This window comes from Leucoraja erinacea, chromosome 10 (genome assembly GCF_028641065.1).
Source record: "Leucoraja erinacea ecotype New England chromosome 10, Leri_hhj_1, whole genome shotgun sequence".
Classification (NCBI taxonomy): domain Eukaryota; kingdom Metazoa; phylum Chordata; class Chondrichthyes; order Rajiformes; family Rajidae; genus Leucoraja; species Leucoraja erinaceus.
The window spans coordinates 53,573,238-53,592,926 of NC_073386.1; the positions used below are offsets into that span (position 1 = coordinate 53,573,238).

Sequence of the window (19,689 nt, forward strand, 5' to 3'; positions counted from 1 at the left end):
TATATTCCTTCACCAATTTTTTTTCCTGCATCCTCTTCACTTTTTCCCCTAGCTTTGAACCATCGGCAAACCCGGGAACGCCGTTTTGCCTTTTAACGTGTCTTTTAAAATTGTAAACATTTAGAGATCCACCCTGTTACTAACAATTGGCTAAGCTGAAAGTGACCAATTGTCTCCCACTTTCTTGTTCCAATCATAAGCAGTCGTTTTGATATTCTTGTGTAGTATACTCTTCATTTCCTAAAACTCTGCCAATCCTTGTGCTCACTCCAATTCCTAGCAATTATCCCAATTGTCAGTCCCTTTCCATAACATAAAACTATCATTGACTTCCTGAATTGGCCATGGCTGAATCACATTTGGTTTCACAATTTATTTTGCTCAGTGTTCTTTTTGATTGTCTTAATGTGTGTGGATTTGACTAAAGAGGTCGTGAAGCCCATATAATAAGTGGTTATTATATTTGCGATGCATTTTTCCCTAATAAGCTTGACTGCTTTTGAAGTGGGTAGTAATTCCTGTGGCAAGTTAAGCAATTTGTTCATAGTAAACAGCAATAAAATAAATGGTCACATTAAATGTTTCAGAAGTTAATTGAGGGATGAATATTGGCAAGGATGCCGAAAGGATTCTCAGCCTCTTCCCATAGTAGTGGTATTACCAGGCACCATCTGAGAAGATAGAGGTGGCTGTACCTTCACACCTCCATTGGGAGATTTTGTGAACAGCCCTATCCAAGACCCGCAAGATGGTTTGTGAACAGCCCTATCCAAGATCACAAGAAATTACAGAGGGTTGGTGATGTAGCCCAGACCATCACGCAGAACAACCTCCCTTCCCTTGACTCCATCTACACCTCACGCTTTGTCGGAGAGAACTGCAGATGCTGTTTTAAATCGAAGGTAGACACAAAATGCTGGAGTAACGCAGCGGGACAGGCAGCTTCTCTGGGGAGAAGGAATGGGCGACCTTTCGGGTCGGAGAAGGGTCTGAAGAAGGGTCCCGACCTGAAACATAACCCATTCCTTCTCTCCAGACATGCTGCTTATTCCACTGAGTTATTCCAGCATTTTGTGTACATTTCGGTAGGAGCACAAGCATAATCATGGATGAGTCTCACCCCAGCCACTCATTATCCACCCCCCCCCTTCCCCCCCCCTCTTCCGGCAAGAAGTACAGAAATTTGAAAATTGACACCTCCAGATTCAGGGATAGTTATTCCCAGCTGTTATCAGGCAACTGAACCATCCACCTGCAACAACTAGAGAGCGACCATGAGCTACCATCTACCTCATTGGAGACCCTCGGACTATCTTCAATCGGACTTTATTAGACTTTATCTTGCACTAAACGTTATTCCCTTTATCCTGCATCTGAACACTGTTGACTGCTTGACTGCAATCATGTATAGTCTTTTCACTGCCTGAATAGCATGCAGCAAAAAAAGCTTTTGCTGCATGCTATTCAGCGGTACACGTGACCATAATAACAAACTAAACTGAACTAAAAGACAGCTTTTGGGTCAGGACAAGGTTTTGAGTCTGTAAACTCTTCGACAGAACTTGAGTCGCAGACCCAAAACATTGATTGCTTCTATTTCCACAGATGCTGCCTGACCTGCTGAGTTTTATTCCTGCATTTTGTTTTTATTTGTAATCTGCCATCTGTTTTTCATGTGGCAAGAGAATTTCAGAGTACTAACCTGAACAAATATAGCGTGATTAAGGCAACCACACATGCCAGGTATTTAGTGATGTGATCCTCATCTATTTATTCCCTGACCCTGATTGGCTGACGGCACTGGGACTGTACTCGCTGGAGTTCAGGAGAATGAGGAGGGACCTCACTGAAACGTACAAAATAGTGAAAGGCTTGGATGGAGTGGATGTGGAGAGGATGTTTCCACTCGTGGGAGAGTCTAAGACTTAGAGGTCATAGCATCAGAATTAAAGGACTTAATTAAAGTTATTTTAAGAAGGAGATGAGGAGGAATATCTTCAGTCAGAGGGTGGTGAAACTGCGGAATTCTTTGCCACAGAAGGCTTGTGGAAGCAGTCAGTGGATATATTTAAGGCAGAGATAGATCAGCCATGATGGAATGGCGGAATAGACTTGATGGGCCGAATGGCCTAATTCTACTCCTATCACTTATGATTTTATGACTAGAGGGGTTAGTCTGTTGTTTCATTCAGTATTCCATCCTGAAAAAATGCTTATTCATTGACACCAAACAATACAACACAGGAATAGGCAAACGTCAGTGCTGAACACAACCCCAAGATAAACTAATCTCCTCTGCCTGCACGTGATCCATATCCATCCATTCCCTGCATGTTCTATGTAAAAGGCTCTGAAATGCCATTATACTATCTGCCTCCACTACCACCCCTAGCAGCACGATCCAGGCACTCACCACCCACTGTGTAAAAAAAACTTGCCCCACTCACCTTTAAACAATGCCCATCTCACTGACTCCCACGGCTATCTGGACTACAGGTCTTCCCACCCTGCTTCCTGTAAGGACTCCATCCCCTACTCCCAATTCCTCCGTCTATGCCGCATCTGCTCCATGGATGAGGCGTTCCACACCAGGACATCTGAAATGTCCTCATTATTCAGGGAACGGGGGTTCCCCTCCTCCACCACAGATGAGGCTCGCACCAGGGTCTCTTCTATACCCCGCAACACTGCTCTCTCTCCCCATCCCCCCACTCGCAACAAGGGCAGAGTCCCCCTAGTCCTCACCTTTCACCCCACCAGCCGTCACAAACAAAAAGTAATCCTCCGTCAGTTTCGCCACCTCCAACGTGACCCCACCACTCGCCACATCTTCCCATCTCCCCCCATATCTGCCTTCCGCAAAGACCGCTTCCTCCATAACTCCCTTGTCAATTCTTCCCTTCCCTCTCGTACCACCCCCCCTCCCCGGGCACTTTCCCTTGCAACCGCAAGAGATAATAATAATAATAATAATCTTATTTATATAGCACATTATTTGTCAACTTGCATTGACCCCAAAGTGCTTCACATAATTACATTACATTTTACACACAGGCAAAGGTAGGTGAAGTGTCTTGCCCCGGGCACTTTCCCTTGCACTCCGCAAGAGATGCAAGACTTGTCCCTTTACCTCCCTCCTCGACTCCGTTCAAGGACCCAAGCAGTCGTTCCAGGTGCGACAGAGGTTCACCTGCAACTCCTCCAACCTCATCTATTGCGTCCGCTGCTCTAGATGTCAGCAGATCTATATCGGTGAGACCAAGCAGAGGTTGGGCGATCGTTTCGCCGAACACCTCCGCTCGGTCTGCAATAACCAAGCTGACCTCCCGGTGGCTCAGCACTTCAACTCCCCCTCCCACTCCGTCTCCGACCTCTCTGTCCTGGGTCTCCTCCATGGCCACAGCGAGCAGCACCGGAAATTGGAGGAACAGCACCTCATATTCCGCTTGGGGAGTCTGCATCCTGGGGGCATGAACATCGAATTCTCCCAATTTTGTTAGTCCTTGCTGTCTCCTCCCCTTCCTCAGTCCCCCTGCTGTCTCCTCCCATCCCCCAGCCTTCGGGCTCCTCCTCCTTTTTCCTTTCTTGTCCCCGCCCCCCCCCCCCCACCCCCGATCAGTCTGAAGAAGGGTTTCGGCCCGAAACGTTGCCTATTTCCTTCGCTCCATAGATGCTGCTGCGCCCGCTGAGTTTCTCCAGCTTTTTGTGTACCTGCCATCTCAACAATGCTGTGCCCTCTAGTCCTTGACATTTCTGCGCTGGAAAATAAGTCCTGATGGTATACCCGATCAATGCCTCAATAATTTGATACCCCTCAGCCTCCGGCATTCTAGAGCAGACAATCCAAGTTAGTCCATCCTCTCCTTGCAACCAATACCTCTCATCCAGTCTGCCTTCTGGTAAACCTCTTCTGTATCCTTAGCTTAGTTGAGAAATATGGCATGAGAACCGGCCCTCCGGCCCACCGAGTCTGCGCCTATCAGCAAACACCCACCAAACAACCTGTCAAATAATCCAGGGACAATTTACAGAAGCCAATTAAATTTAGATGAGTTTCAAGATACAGCTGGGAAACAGGCCCTTCGGCCCACTGAGTCCGTGCCGACCAGCGATCACCCCGTACACGAGCACTATCCTACACACTAGGAGACAATTTATAATCGTCTTTGGCATTTGTGGGAGGAAACCGGAGCCCCCAGAGAAAACCGAGGGAGAACGTACAAACTCTGCACGGACAGCACCCGTAGTCAGGATTGAGCCCGGGTCTCTGGCGTTGCGTGGCAGCAACTCTACCGCTGCGCCACCGTGCCGCCCTCTCCAAAGCAAGTCAGTAACTTATGCAGACCAAAGACCAAAGATTGGAGGTCCTTGATATAGATTGTAGTGCCGTCAGCAGTACAAGGGACGGTACTGTGGCACAGTGGTGGAGCTGCTGCTGTACAGCACCAGAGACCCGGGTTCGATCCTGACTACAGGTGCTGTCTGTAGGAAATTTGTACATTCTCCCTGTGACCGTTTGGGTTTCCTCCAGGTGCTCGTTTCCTCCCACACTCCAAAGACGTGCAGGTTTGCAGGTTAATTTGCTTTGATAAAAATTGTAAATTATCTCCTAGTGTGTAGGATAGTGCTCGTGCTGGTCACTGGTCGGCATGGACTCAGTGGGCTGAAGGGCCTGTTTCCAAGCCGTATCTCTAATCTAAACTAAATTACTGCCTGCTTTATTAACACTGAAATATTGTGTGAAAGGATACATGGCAGCTGATAACAGATTTTCATTTTCTTTAATTCCTTCAATTTGGTTGCTTTTATTAAATGCATGCACCGTGGAGAAAGCTGTTCCCTTATGTGCAAATGTTGTGTGGCACTAATTATGTGCCTTTGAACAAATAACTCTTCGTCACGAAGTTGTGTGACCTAAATGTCAGTCGGATTTTCCACAATGCAGACTGACAAATATTATTGCATTAAAGTCGCCAGAAAACACATTTTATTCTGGTTGGAAGAAAGGCCAGAGGGATAGCGAGAAAGTATTATTTTACCTCCGCTGTACTCGCAAGAGGAAATGTTGAAGTGCAAATTAGTTACAGGAAATATAGGGCAAGACCTCAAGTGACGATCCAAGCGCGATTGTCTCTGCTTAAGATGTAATTCAACCTCTTCTGTACCTGGCTGCTTTACATTGGGCATAATTACAAAAAGTTGCTTCCCCCCACATTTGAAGGACTCTGAAGAATGTGATATCCAGGTGTGAGATGGAAAGCGAGCACGACTGAATATTCTGCACGCTTTTATTCAGAGTCACGAGGTAAACTTTACCCCTCGCAGCTCAAGAGAGAAGGTTCATGTTTTATTCTTAATGCCTTTAATGAAACAAATGTCTTTGCCCTTCATGACACTCTTTGTTCCTCTGTCACTCCACAGAGTGAAGATTCACAAGGATGTTGCCAGGACTCGAGAGCCTGAGCTACAGGGAGAGGTTGGGTAGGCTGGGACTCTATTCCTTGGAGCGCAGGAGGATGGGAGGTAATTTTTAATTTTTTTGTATTGTTTTAGTTTTTAATTTAATTTATTGTCAATGTGTACTAAGGTACTACACTGAAAAGCTTTTGTAGCGTGCTAACCCAACAGTGGAATGACAATATATGATTATAATCGAGCCATTCACATTGTCCAGATACAGGATAAAGAGCATAACGTGAACATTTGGTGCCAGATAAAGCCAGTAAAATCCGATCAAAAATAGTAAGATTAAACGAGAACTGACCAGTTCGAAGTTTGATCGTTATTTTATGAGGAGTACATTGAGGGAATATGTGAAGAACCCACTAGGATGCATGCGTGTCATTCTTCAAAGCAACGGTGTGAAATCACAGATAACTGTAATGACTGAACATAGTAAGATTAGAGAAGAAATACCAGTTGAGTATATGATCATGGGTGGGAGCGGAGGGCAAGTATTCCCTCAACGTACTCCTCATAAAATAACGATCAAACTTCGAACTGGTAAGTTCTCGTTTAATCTTACTATTTTACTTCGGAGTCACGTGAGTGACTGCTTGAAAATTTCAAAGCTCAGTGACTTCATGCCGTGGAAACGAGTCCATGCATCACATCTGCCTTAATGACTGTGGGAGGAATTGTGTCAACATAATTTAGGCATGAATCCGACATTGAAACCCATGAAAAATTTATTAACACCAAATTATAGCCCCTATTTATGCGGTAAATTAAATTACAGAACTTTAAATTGTTTCTGCAAACGTTCCAGGTTTAATGACTGGTTTATGATAAAATAGTTGTAATGTTTTTTCCCCTGACCATCCTGCTGTCTTGAGGATTTGGTCCATTGGTACATCTAACTGCATAGCTGCCGATGTAGCTGCAGCCCTGGTGGAATGAGATTTAAAAATATTAGTATCCACCCCAGACTGTGTTAGAACCTGTTTCAGCCATCTTGAGATGGTCTGGACCATCACTTTTTTGTGTGGTTGCTTGTGGCTGATTAAAAGTCTTCTTATTGCCTCTGATGATTTTCATGTTCTCCATGTATAACAACAAATGTCTTACTATACAGAGACGATCATCTGTTGGGTAAGACCTAAATTCTATATTGAGGCCTGCTGATCCCTGTCTGTTCAGCTTAACTAATTCATAAATATGAAACGTAATATTTCCAGATGAAGAAGTCATGTTGTCCAGTCTTAATTTATGTAACAACTGTACCCTTTGTGCCGTGACCAAAGCCATTAGCATGACTGTTTTCAGTGTCAGTTTATGTAGGGACAGAGCTGTTGCTGGAGACCAATTCCTTAGCATCGTCAGGACAATACTCACATCCCATATTTGGGAGTACCTGGTTCTTGGGGGATTGGTATTAAAAATTCCCCTCATAAGTTTTGTTACCAGGGGGTGAGTCCCAACAGAATGACGCTCTGTTCCTTGCCATAGATAAGTTGATAGGGCACTTCTGGCGCAGTTGATGGCACTATAACTGAGCCCCTCATCATAATGGAGGCCTGCCAGGAATTCCAGAACAGACGGGATGTTCATTAATCTGTAGGTGATGCTGTTTCTGTGACAATACATCTCCCATTTCCTGATATAGACCAGATACTGTTTTTTGGTGGACTGTCTGTGGGCCGCCGAAATTATGTTCACTGTTCGGTCCGTCAGTCCCAGCTGTAGTAGAGGTACTTTTAGACTCTACAAATTAATAAGTTCATATAGTTATGACATGGGTGGCTATCCCTTGTTACGGGATGAACCAATAAATCTGGTCTATTCGGGATGGTGATACATGGTTCTAATACCATGTTGAGTATCACAGGGAACCATGGTTGAGTAGGCCAATCGGGTACTACCAAAATACCAGACGCAGAGTCTTGCTGTATTTTCCTTAATACCCGACTGATGAGGCAGAAAGGAGGGAATGCATAAATAAACAATTTCCCCCAATGCAGCGAAAATGCATCTGTCGCCGCTGCCCCAGGGTCTGGTTCCCACGAAACATAGTTTGATAACTGGTGATTAAGCCTGGATGCGAATAGATCGATATCTGGTGTTCCATATTGTGCTGTAATATCAGCAAATACTTTTTTATTCAACATCCATTCGGTGTTTTCATTAAATTTGCGTGACCTGGTGTCTGCCACTGAATTTAGTTTACCCGGTAGGTAAGTAGCTGATATCCAAATATGTCTATGGACACACCATTGCCAAATTGTATTAGCCAGATTGTCACATGATGTCGATTTGTTTCCACCCATGTGGTTGATATATGATACCTATATTGTCAATCTGTAGTCTAACATGCTGGTGATATAACCCAGAACAATATGACTTTAGGCCATGGAATGCACCCAACATTTCCAGGTAGTTTATGCCCAGTGTTTGTAATAATGATGCCTCCTGTGCAGTCCATCTACCTCCACAGCTGGAGATGGAATTGGTGGCACCCCAACCAAGTGCACTGGCATCAGTTTGTAGCACCATAGAAGGGTTGCTGATAATGATTGGATTGAAACAAAGCCGAATGTTATCTTTCCACCATTTTAGTTCCATTATAGCTTTGATTGGTAGCTTCATTGGTCTGTCAAAATGACCAGCATTAATTTTGAGTGCTCGTATTTTTGCTCTCTGTAAATTTTGGTAATATAAAGGTCCGAATTGTGTGGCTGGAAAAGCAGCCACCATTTTGCCAATTACTTTTGCTACCAATCTGATGGACGGTTTACTGATGTCAATGAGGTTATTGCAAGCCTCTATTAAGTCTATAGCCTTTCCCTTTGGCAAAGTCACCGACATGTGAACTGAGTCAATGGTGAACCCCAAATAGTCCATAGTAGTGGAAGGCGTTAATTTAGATTTAACTGGATGGATAATAAACCCCAGTTTTTCAAATAACTGTTTTGTGGCTGTTACGGTTTGTTTGGCTAATTCCAAAGTTTTGCCCACAATAAGTATGTCATCTAGATATGCCATGACCATGTGTTTTTGTTTCCGTAGAAATGCTAGGGCTGGTTTCAAAATTTTTGTGAACAGCCTGGCGGCTGATGTGAACCCATTTGGCAGCGCTCTATATTGCCAGAGCTGTCCCATCCAGTTGAATTTTGTGGTCACCTCGTATAGGCACTGAATAGTAAGCATCTTTTAAATCAATGCTAGCCATGAAGTAACCTTTGGAAATCAATTGTTTTGCAGTAACAAAGGTTTCCATTTTAAAATGAATATATTGTACAAATGTATTCAATTTGGTCAAATCTATGATGATGCGACAACCACCATCTTTTTTATTTTTGGTAAAGATATTGGACACGAATTCTAGTGATTCGTGTTGGGATTTTTCAATTACCCTCTTTTGCGTAAAGCCGCTCCAGTTCAGCATGCGCTTCTGATTTTTCTTTACCTGAAAGTACGAACATTCGGTTCGGTACATGCTGAACTGGAGGGCTGTATTTGTGTATAAATTCTATGGTATATCCCTGGATACTGCTTAAAATATAAGTGCCGGTAGTTAACATACTCCATGGATCCAGAAAGAAGTGTAATCTCCCCCCAACCTCCATGCTCCCTGCAATTTGTAAGGAACCAGACCCACCTACCTCCATAGTTACCAGTGGCAGGTTTACTTCTTTTTGTAAATCCTTCGTTGATGTTGAGGCGCCGGTGTCTGGGTTTGTGGTTGGGTTGATGTTGGAGGTTTGCGTATCTTCCAAGAAGGCCGGCCTGGGCCATGGCCTAAAAAAGACTCGTGTTCGGTGTACCGGACCTTTGAGCTTTCACCAGTTTGTCTTGTTCTACTGGTGGGTGCGTAAGGGTGCTGTTTATGGCCGTAGTAGGTTTTTGATGAAGTCGCTTTTATGAGCCCCAGGGTTTTTGCCTCCTCATTGAGCTCCTTGACTTGCTTCGATAGGTTACCTCCAAATAGTAAAATTGGTGGTTTTATGTTTCCAGGTTTGCACAGACTGCGAATTTCGGGTTTAGAGCAGGTCGGATGGCACTCTTCCTGATGCTGTTTATTTCATATTGTGTGTTGCAAAGCAGTGCCAGTGCATCCTGTTGGTCCTGCGACATGTCCTTCTCATCTACTGTGCGGGCGAAAGCTGTTATTCCCGCTGTTAGGAGCTTTAGTACCTTTTGGAGTTTGACATCCATGCCTCTAACTCCTGCTCCGATATGTTTCCATATGCAATTATTTACAACAGGAACATTCAGGGATATACAGTTACCCGGTGCCAAGTGTCTTGCCGTGGTGTCCAATACAGCCTGTTCCTGTAGCTGGTTAAAGGACATATAATCTATACTGGCAGCTAGTTTTTGTTCCAGGTTTTGGCCAGTCTGGTCTGGCTGTATGAAGTTGGACACCATGTCCAGTAGATTTTCACGTTCCTGTACCCCTTGCACACTTGATTTCTCTTCTGCAAACCCCTCTTCAGGATCAGCCCAGAACTGACCTCCAGTACTCCCCTCTGACGAGGGAGATGCACTGTGCAGCCCTACAAGAGGTGCTGCTGTGGGTTTTACATAGAGCCCACAGTGACTAGACTCCATCTCCCGGAGCCTGTCACGTTGGAGCAACTGCTCCACACACCGCTCCATCCGGCTCCAGCGCTCACGGTCGCTGGCCGCTCGCGGCTGCTCTAAGTCGGACTCATCTGGGTCAACGACTTTGTTGGTTTTTTGTTTTGCCTTACCGCCTGGCCGCGGAGTGGATCTGGCCAGTGCGGAGGCGAAGTCGGGCACAGCTGTTCCCATTACGGGTGATTCATGTGCTGCTGGCCGCTGCTGGCTGCCCGCCACTCCGCGGGCCTCCCCCGCCAGATTTGTCGCAGTCCTCGTTGTCTTCTTGGACTTGTCCATTGACTCTCCACCTGTAAAACAGTATGGGAACAACAAAAAAGAGTATCTCTTACCTGCAGGTTCCGGCTTTTAAAACTGCCGCTATGGGGGACCGTCGTTCCACCCCGCCTGACTGTTTCGCAATGCGTGTAGCGATATGGCATGCATGCGTCCTGGCGGGGTTCTTCACGTAGTCACTCACGTGACTTCGAAGTAAAATAGTCTGAGGGTCTCCAATGAGGTAAATAATAGTTCAGCACTACTCTCTAGTTGTTGGTAGGATGGTTCAGTGGCCTGATAACAGCTGGGAAGAAACTGACCCTGAATCTGCAGGTGTGCGACTCGTCCTTGATTATGCTGGTGGCCTTGCCGGGGCAGCATGAGGTGTAGATGGAGTTAGTGGAAGGAACATTAGTTTGCGCGATGGTCTGGGCTGCGTCCACAATTCTCCGCAATTTCATGCGGTCTTGGATGGACCTGTTGCCAAACCCAATAGAGGTGTATAAACTCATAGGGAATAGACAGGGTGAATGCACAGACTGCCTAAACCAGGGTGGGGGATCAATCACAGACTGCTTTAACCAAGGTAGGGGAATCAAGCACCAGAGGCCATGGGTTTAAGATGAGAGGGATAGAGTCAAACAGCATGGATGCAGGCCCTTTGGCCCAACATGCCCATACCAGCAAAGATCACCCATATACACGGCCCACCTGTCCACATTTGACCCATATATCCCTCTAAACCTTTCGTATCCATGTACTTGTCTAACTATATTTTAGATGTTGTTGTAGTACCTGCCTGTAGTAGCTGCCAGAAGAGGTAGTTGAGGCAGGTACTATCGCAATGTTTGGAAAACATTTAGCCAGGTACGTGGATTGGACAAGTTTAGAGGGATGTGGGCCAAACACAGGCAGATGGGGCATTTTGGTTGGTGCAGATAAGTTGGGCCGAGCGGCCTATTTCCACGCTGTATCACTCTGTGGGTACACAACAATTATTGCCCAGTGACCCTGAGCCAAACTAATCTACACCATTTTAGCAAGTGTTATGAGCTGCTGAATTTCCAGGCCCAATGACTCTCAGTGCTGGAGTAACTCAACGGGTCAGGCAGCTTCTCTGGAGAACATTGATAGGTGAAGTTTCAGGTCGAGACTCTTCTTCAGACTCTTTGTGTCCTTTTGTTTATTAATCAGCATCTACAGTTCCTTTTTTTCTACAGCGGGTACTGGAGGCTATTACTGTAAACATCCTCATCAGCTCAGTGATTCTGAATATATGAATATGTAGAGACTGAAGCCATGCAAAAATTGCATGCTTTGGAAAAAAAACACAAAGCAGTCTTGGTATATTAATGCAAAATCACAATCCAAGAAATGAATGAATCAGAATAAAGTTCTGAAGTCATAGTCATACAGCGTGGAAACAGGCCCTCTACTTCCTGAGAAGATTACGGGGAGTCGGTTTGTCATGGAGGACTCCCTATAACTTCTACAGGTGCACAGTCAAGAGCATGCTGATCGGTTGCATCATGGCTTGATTCGTCAACTTGAGTGCCCAGGAGCGGAAAAGACTACAAAAAGTAGTAAACACTGCCCAGTCCATCATCGGCCCTGACCTCCCTTCCATCGAGGGGATCTATTGCTGTCACTGCGTCAAAAAGGCTGGCAGTATCATCAAGAACCCACACCATCCTGGCCACACACTCATCTCCCCGCTACCTTCAGGTAGAAGATACAGGAGCTTGAAGACTGCAACAACCAGGTTCAGGAATAGCTACTTCCCCACAGCCATCAGACTATTAAACTTGGCTTGGACAAAACTCTGAACATTAATAGCCTATTATCTGTTTATTTGCACTTCATCAGTTTATTTATTCATGTGTGTATATATTTATATTGTGGTATATGGACACACTGATCTGTTTTGTAGTCAATGCCTACTATGTTCTGTTGTGCTGAAGCAAAGCAAGAATTTAATTGTCCTATCAGGGACACATGACAATAAACTCTCTTGAATCTTGAATCTTGAATCTTCTTCTAAAGACCTACAGGTTTGTAGGTTAATTGCCCAAGGCAGAAAAATTGTAAATTGTCCTGAGTGTGTAGGATAGTGTTACAGTACGTGGTGATTACTGGTCGGCGCGGACTCGGTCGGCCTAAAGGCCTCTTGCCTGCTGTATCCCTAAACTGAACTAAAATTAGTTCTGCACCAGGGTTTATTCCAGAGTTTAAAGGAGATGTGCGGGGCAAGTTTTCTTTTACACAGAGAGGGGGATGATGGTGGAGGCAGATGCTTTAGTGTCATTTGTAGGTGAGTTGGTTTCTGTTAATAGCCCCTAGAGTGTGTGATAGAGCTAGTGAATGGGTGATCACTGGTTGGTGTGGGCTGAAGGGCCTGATTCTGTGCTGTATCTCTGACGTCTAAATTCATGAAGCAGATTGTGTCAGTGTCTGCTGAAACAGTTCCATGTTCGTGAGCAAGATGTTGTCTGTGTTTACTTGATGAAGAAGACTTCGAAAGCATAGCTTGTGCAGGGGCTCTGGAACTGTGTGAATTATAATTAGACAGTCTTCGGTTTTTACAATTTGTTATATCAATATCTCTGCACTCAGTGTTTGTGCACAGAGAATAATTTAATGAGAATGCTATACTCAAACAGATTACTGGCCTCACCTGCACATAATGTGATATCTGCTCTCGGCCCGCACCAAGGTAACGCTTGACACTTCTCTGGAAATCTGTAACCAGCCATCAGCGGCACTGTGGCACAGCGGTAGAGCTGTTGCCTCGCAGCGCCAAACACCCGGGTTCGATCCTAACTATAGACGCTGTCTGTATGGAGTTTGTACGTTCTCCCTGTGATTGCGTGGGTTTTCTCCGGATGCTCCAGTTTCCTCTCACACTCCAAATGCCAACAGGTTTATAGGTTAATTGGCTTTGGTAAGTTATAAAATTGTCCCTTGTGTTAGTGTAGGTGATCACTGTTCGTGGACTTGGAGGGCCAAAGTGTTTGTTTCTGTGCTGTATCTCTAAAGTCTAAACTGGTATTTAGTTGATTGCTGGTCAGTGTGGACTCAGTGGGCCTGTTTCTATGCTGTATCACTAAAACTAAAACTAAAACTAAACTACTGGAGCAACTGAACGGGCCAGGCAGCATCTGTGGAGGGATTGCAACGGTGCCATATTGGATCAAGACTGAAGAAGGTTCCCGAACCAAAATGTCGTTTGTCCATTTCCTCCCCAGATGCTGCCTGCTACAGGCTCATTAAGGAATTGCCTTTTTCATCTTTCCCAAATATGTTGGCGACATGTGTCTCAAACTAACCATATAACCATATAACAATTACAGCACGGAAACAGGCCATCTCGGCCCTACAAGTCCGTGCCGAACACTTATTTTCACATAGTCCCATCTACCTGCACTCAGACCATAACCCTCCATTCCTTTCCCATCCATATACCTATCCAATTTATTTTTAAATGATAAAATCGAACCTGCCTCCACCACTTCCACTGGAAGCTCATTCCACACAGCTACCACTCTCTGAGTAAAGAAGTTCCCCCTCATGTTACCCCTAAACTTCTGTCCCTTAATTCTGAAGTCATGTTCTCTTGTTTGAATCTTCCCTACTCTCAATGGGAAAAGCTTATCCAGGTCAACTCTGTCTATCCCTCTCATCATTTTAAAGACCTCTATCAAGTCCCCCCTTAACCTTCTGCACTCCAAAGAATAAAGACCTAACTTATTCAACCTTTCTCTGTAACTTAGTTGCTGAAACCCAGGCAACATTCTAGTAAATCTCCTCTGTACTCTCTCTATTTTTGTTGACATCCTTCCTATAATTAGGCGACCAAAATTGTACACCATACTCCAGATTTGGTTTCACCAATGTCTTGTACAATATTAACATTACATCCCAACTTTTATACTCAATGCTCTGATTTATAAATGCTAGCATACCAAAAGCTTTCTTTACCACCCTATCTACATGAGATTCCACCTTCAGGGAATTATGCACAGTTATTCCTAGATCCCCCTGTTCAACTGCATTCATCAATTCGCTACCATTTACCATGTACGTCCTATTTTGATTTGTCCTGCCAAGATGTAGCACCTCACACTTATCAGCATTAAATTCCATCTGCCATCTTTCAGCCCATTCTTCCAAATGGCCTAAATCCCTCTATAGATTTTGGAAATCTACTTCATTATCCACAACACCACCTATCTTAGTATCATCTGCATACTTACTAATCCAATTTACCACACCTTCATCCAGATCATTGATGTACATGACAAACAACAGTGGACCAAACACAGATCCCTGAGGCACCCCACTAGTCACTGGCCTCCAACCTGAAAAACAGCCATCCACCATTACTCTCTGGCATCTCCCATTCAGCCACTGTTGAATCCATCTTGCTACTCCTGCATGAATACCCAACAATTGAACCTTCTTAACCAACTTTCCATGAGGAACCTTGTCAAAGGCCTTACTAAAGTCCATATAGACAACATCCACTGCATTACCCTCATCAATTTCCCTAGTAACCTCTTCAAAGAATTCAAGAAGAATATATTTATAGAGCCCAGCACTATTTAATTGCTGCCTGATGTGACACACATCAAACAGAAATAAAGAACTGATCTTATAAGAGGTGTATAAAATCATGAGGGGAATAGACACTGTCTTTTTTCCTTGGGCTAGGAGAATCTGGAGAACTAGGTTCTCTGGCTGCCAAAGGAGATGGTTGCGGCAGGTACAACAACAAGATTTAAAAGACATTTGGACAGGTACATGGATAGGAAAGGGTTTGAGGAATATGGTCCAAACATGGGCAAATAGATGGGGCATAGACACGAGACAATAGGTGCAGGAGTGGGCCATTCGGCCCTTCGAGCCAGCACCGCCATTTACTGTGATCATGGCTGATCATCCACAATCAGTATCCCGTTCCTGCCTCCTCTCCATATCCCTTGACTCTGCTATCTTTAAGAGCTCTATCTATCTCTCTCTTGAAAGCATCCAGAGAATTGGCCTGCACTGCCTTCCGAAGCAGAGAATTTCACAGATTCAAAACCCTCCTTGTGAAAACGTTTCTCCTCATCTCCGTTCTAAATGGCTTACCCCTTATTCGTAAAATGTGGCCTCTGCTTCTGGACTCCTCCAACATCAGGAACATGTTTCCTGCTTCTAGTGTGTCCAATAAGATGTTTCAATAAGATCCTCACTCATCCTTCTAAATTCCAGAGTATACAAGCCCAGCCGTTCCATTCTATCATCAAATGACAGTCCCGCCATCCCAGCCATCTCGTGAACCAATGCTGCACTCCAATAGCAAGAATGTCCTTCCTCAAATTTGGTGACCAAAACTGCACACAATACTCCAGGTGTGGTCTCACTAGGGCCCTGTCCCACTGCAGAAGGACCTCTTTGCTCCTATACTCAACTCCTCTTGTTATGAAGGCCAACATGCCATTCACTTTCTTCACTGCCTGCTGTACCTGCATGCATACGTGTTGGTCGGCATGGGCAAGTTGGGTCAAAGGGCCTGTTGCCATGCTGTATAATTCTATATTTTTTTCACACAGAAGGTGGTAGGTATATGGAAGGAGATGCCAGAGGAGGTATTTGAGGCAAGTACATTGACAACATTTAGGGGCATTTTGGTCAGCAAGGATGAGTTGGGCTGAAAGACCTTTTTCTAGCAATGTTACAAAATTTTGAGATTTAAAAAATCAAGTCTGCAATTTATCCCATCAGATAAAGTATAAAAAGAAGTTTAATTTGACACCTAATTCACTTTCATATCTTCAGTATTAACAAAGTTACGGCCATTTTCATACTCTGAAATTAGCATCTTGTACCCTATTGCTTTTCCACTGACTTAACTCAAAGCTGTGATCAAGGACAGTCAAAAGCCCATAACTTTCTTAAAAATTAAGAGAAGTGAATGAAATTTTCAGCATATTATTGTAGTTATCCATTCTGTAGCTAATTATGAAATTCAATTACAGGTGGATAACCTGAAATTAAAGAATATCCAAATAGAAAACCTCCGAACTTTAGTAGTTACCCAATTGTAGCTAATTTTTTCGGTCCTTGAAGAAAGGTCCTTGAAAACGTTCACCGAGGGCGGCCCGCAGAGGTGACAGCGGAACCTCCGGTCGGTCCTCGAAGAAAGGGGAACTAAATCCGCATCCATAAAAGAGAAGGTGAGGGTATATTGCGCGGGATTTTAAAATCTCATTGCTACATGCCCGCTGATTTAAAAGTTCAAATGGTAGGAATTTACACAGTTTATCGTAGTCTAGCGTGGGAACTTTAAAGGCCATTTTGCATCTTGCGAGTGGGGTTTTTACTGTTCAAGTCGCGATGGCTTTGGGTCGTTGCAGTCACCGGTGATGTCAGGACCAATTGGACATCGACCATCGGCCCACCGCAAGCAAAAATACTGCAGAGACCCACATTTACACAATGACATTTGCCCGCTGTGAAATACAGATTAAAGGGTTGCGGAGAAGCAAGTCGGGGCGTCGTATAAAATAAACGGCTTTTCTGTTGGTCCTTGTCCGGTACATGAAATCCGTCCCCGTTGTCGGCGTTGACGGCTTTAGAAGATTATTTTTAATTTACTCCTGTTCGTAAAAGTCCAGTGCAGTTTAAAAGAAACTTAGGGGCAAACGGCAGTCGAAGCGATTTTTCTTTAGCAGCTAAACGGGACAGCCTGACAGACATCAATTTGAGATCCCAGAGACCCACAGCCAGCAGCAATTTTAAGCCCAGCCCCGCTCCCCCCTAAAAGGGGCCAGAAGTTGATGGTGTGGCAGCGACAGTTCTTGGGGTGGCGGATGAGGGGGTAAGTTTTGTGGGCATACTGCCACGTTTCCGTGCTATAAGCGGATTTTCTCCCAGTTGCAATTTAGGGGGGTATTGTGCTTTCACTATTAAACACCACTCCAGTTCCTTTACAACCCTCACATTGCTATTGTGTACGGTATTCCCAGCTTGGAACAACTGAACATCAACACCAGCAACTTTTAAAACCATTTACCTGCAATATTTTAACAAATTTAGAAGTGTGAATTGATATTAGGTAACTATTGACAGGAATGAGGGCTAGCAGCGTAATCTGAAAATCGGAATCGGGCAAACATTAATGAAAGTAATAAAATGCATGCAGCTGTTGTTGAAGTTGCTGTTAAATGAAAACTGCAAGTAAGATCTGGAGCTTTGAAGGTCGATAAATCCTGGTAACTATTGGTTTCATTGCCAGGCAACTGATTTTTTTCAGTGCTGGCGCAAACCATTTAATCATCTTGCAAGTGGGTTTTTGTTACTGATCAGACATTGATGTGTGCCAATATCCATCTTTTATTATTACAAACAATGAACATGAAAATAAACTTTTAACAGTGTGGCACAGTGGCACAGCGGTAGAGTTGCTGCCTCACAACGCCAGAGACATGGGTTTCCTCCCCGTTGTCGGATTGCTGTCTGTAGAGTTTTATTTTTAATTTTCTCCTGTTCGAAATTTGCAGTGCAGGGCAAAAGAAACTTAATATATCGGCAGTTTGGACAATTTTACGATTTTTCTTTAGCAGCTAAACAGCCTACAAACTGTCGTCTTTGGAGTAGGTGGGAGAAACCAAGATCTTTAAAAAAACCCACCCTCTAAAAGGGGGAGAAAGTGCGCAAACTGGCCGTGACAGATCTGCAGCGCCGCTGAAGGTAAGTTTTGTAACATACAAACTTTTTCCGTGCTATAAGCAATTGGTGCTGCATTTATTTTGTCTAAATTTCGGCACACAACTCTACTTTACAACTCCACATTGTGTTGTGTGTGGGCTTTCTCCATCTTGGTTCGAACATCAACACCACAACTTTATAACCATTTGCTGCAATATTTTGGCAAATTTAGAAATTTGTAAATGATATTGGGTACTGTGACAGGATATGACTAGTAGCACGTAAGATGAAATCGGAATCAGGCAAACATTAAGACAGTAATGGGCATGCAGGCCTGTTTCAGTTGCTAAATGAAAACTGCAAGTAAGATCTGGAGCTTTGAAGGTCGATAAATCCTGGTAACTATTGGTTGCCAGGCAACTGATTTTTTTCAGTGCTGGCGCAAACCATTTAAATGTCACACTTGTTACTGATCAGACATTGATGTGTGCCAATATCCATCTTTTATTATTACAAACAATGAACATGAAAATAAACTTTTAAGTGTGGCACAGTGGCACAGCGGTAGAGTTGCTGCCTCACAACGCCAGAGACATGGGTTTCCTCCTGACCTTGGACGTACAGAGTTTGCACATACCTTCTGAACCTTCCGAATTTTGTAGTCGGCAGGGCAGTGATCTGCATATCGCCAACTTGGACAATTTTACATTTTTATCAAGCTAATTAACCTACAAACCCGTACGTCTTTGGAGTGTGGGAGGAAACCGAAGATCTAGAAATTTGGGGGAATTTCAGCAGCCGTCCGTTTAACTCACTTTTTTTTGAGTTTTTAGTAAGTCCTGTCCTTTGTCTGTTGGAGAATGGACTTTTTAATGTGGGGGGAAGGAGGTAATTATACTTCTAGGTCCCTACCTGGTCGGTGAGGCAGCTTTTTCTCCGGGCTGCCCCGTCGACCCGTCCTCGTGGCCTACCAGCGGGCTTGGAGCGCCGTTTCCTGGCGGGGACCGCTCAGCACCTCGGCTTCGGTGGCGGCACAGCGCTGGGGCGCTATTGCGTAGCGGAGTGGGCGATGCCTTGCCTGGGTCGCCGCGCTAGATCGACGCGCTGGAGCTCCGTGAGCTGTGACCGCCGAGATCAACACCTCCGGGATGCGGATCTGCGGAGCGGGCGGCGCCGACTCTAACATCGGGAGCCTGGGAGCTCCAAACTGGCGCGGCCTTGTCGGCTTCGGAAGCCGCGGTCCCCAGTCAGGAAGCGGCCGTTCCAGGTGGCCCAGCCGCTGAGAGGACTCTCCCGACGCCGGGGCAACACCACCCGGTGAGAACGGCCAGGAACATCGGGCCTCCGTAGAGGCAATAGCGGTGGCCTCAATAGGCCTGACTTTGGGTGAACTGGAGATGGGGACTGGACATTGTGCCTTCTCCCACAGTGGTAACCATTGTGGGGGGATGATTTTTTTGTGTGTCAGTAAACACGTCAGTCTGTGTCCAAGATGGCTGTCGGAAGGGAGAGTGTACGCTGGCGCGCTTTAGCTGCCGCTGCTCTCTCCACATTGTGTTTCTAATTTTTTGTCTTTGGATTGAATTCTGTTTTTAATTTGTGTTTTGGTGATGTCTTTATTATTTTTTTTTTTTTCCGATTATATGTTTTATTATTCTT

General features: G+C 44.8%; 1 long non-coding RNA gene across 1 annotated transcript in view; it reads left to right on the forward strand.

Moving 5' to 3' along the window:
• LOC129701224 (uncharacterized) overlaps positions 1 to 15,625 on the forward strand; it is a 94,095-nt gene extending 78,470 nt beyond the window's left edge. The window contains exons 2-3 of the long non-coding RNA XR_008724169.1: positions 5,422 to 5,523; positions 11,559 to 15,625. This is a non-coding gene — a long non-coding RNA (uncharacterized LOC129701224). The remainder of the gene's footprint in view (positions 1 to 5,421; positions 5,524 to 11,558) is intronic.
• Positions 15,626 to 19,689: the final 4,064 nt, after the last annotated feature.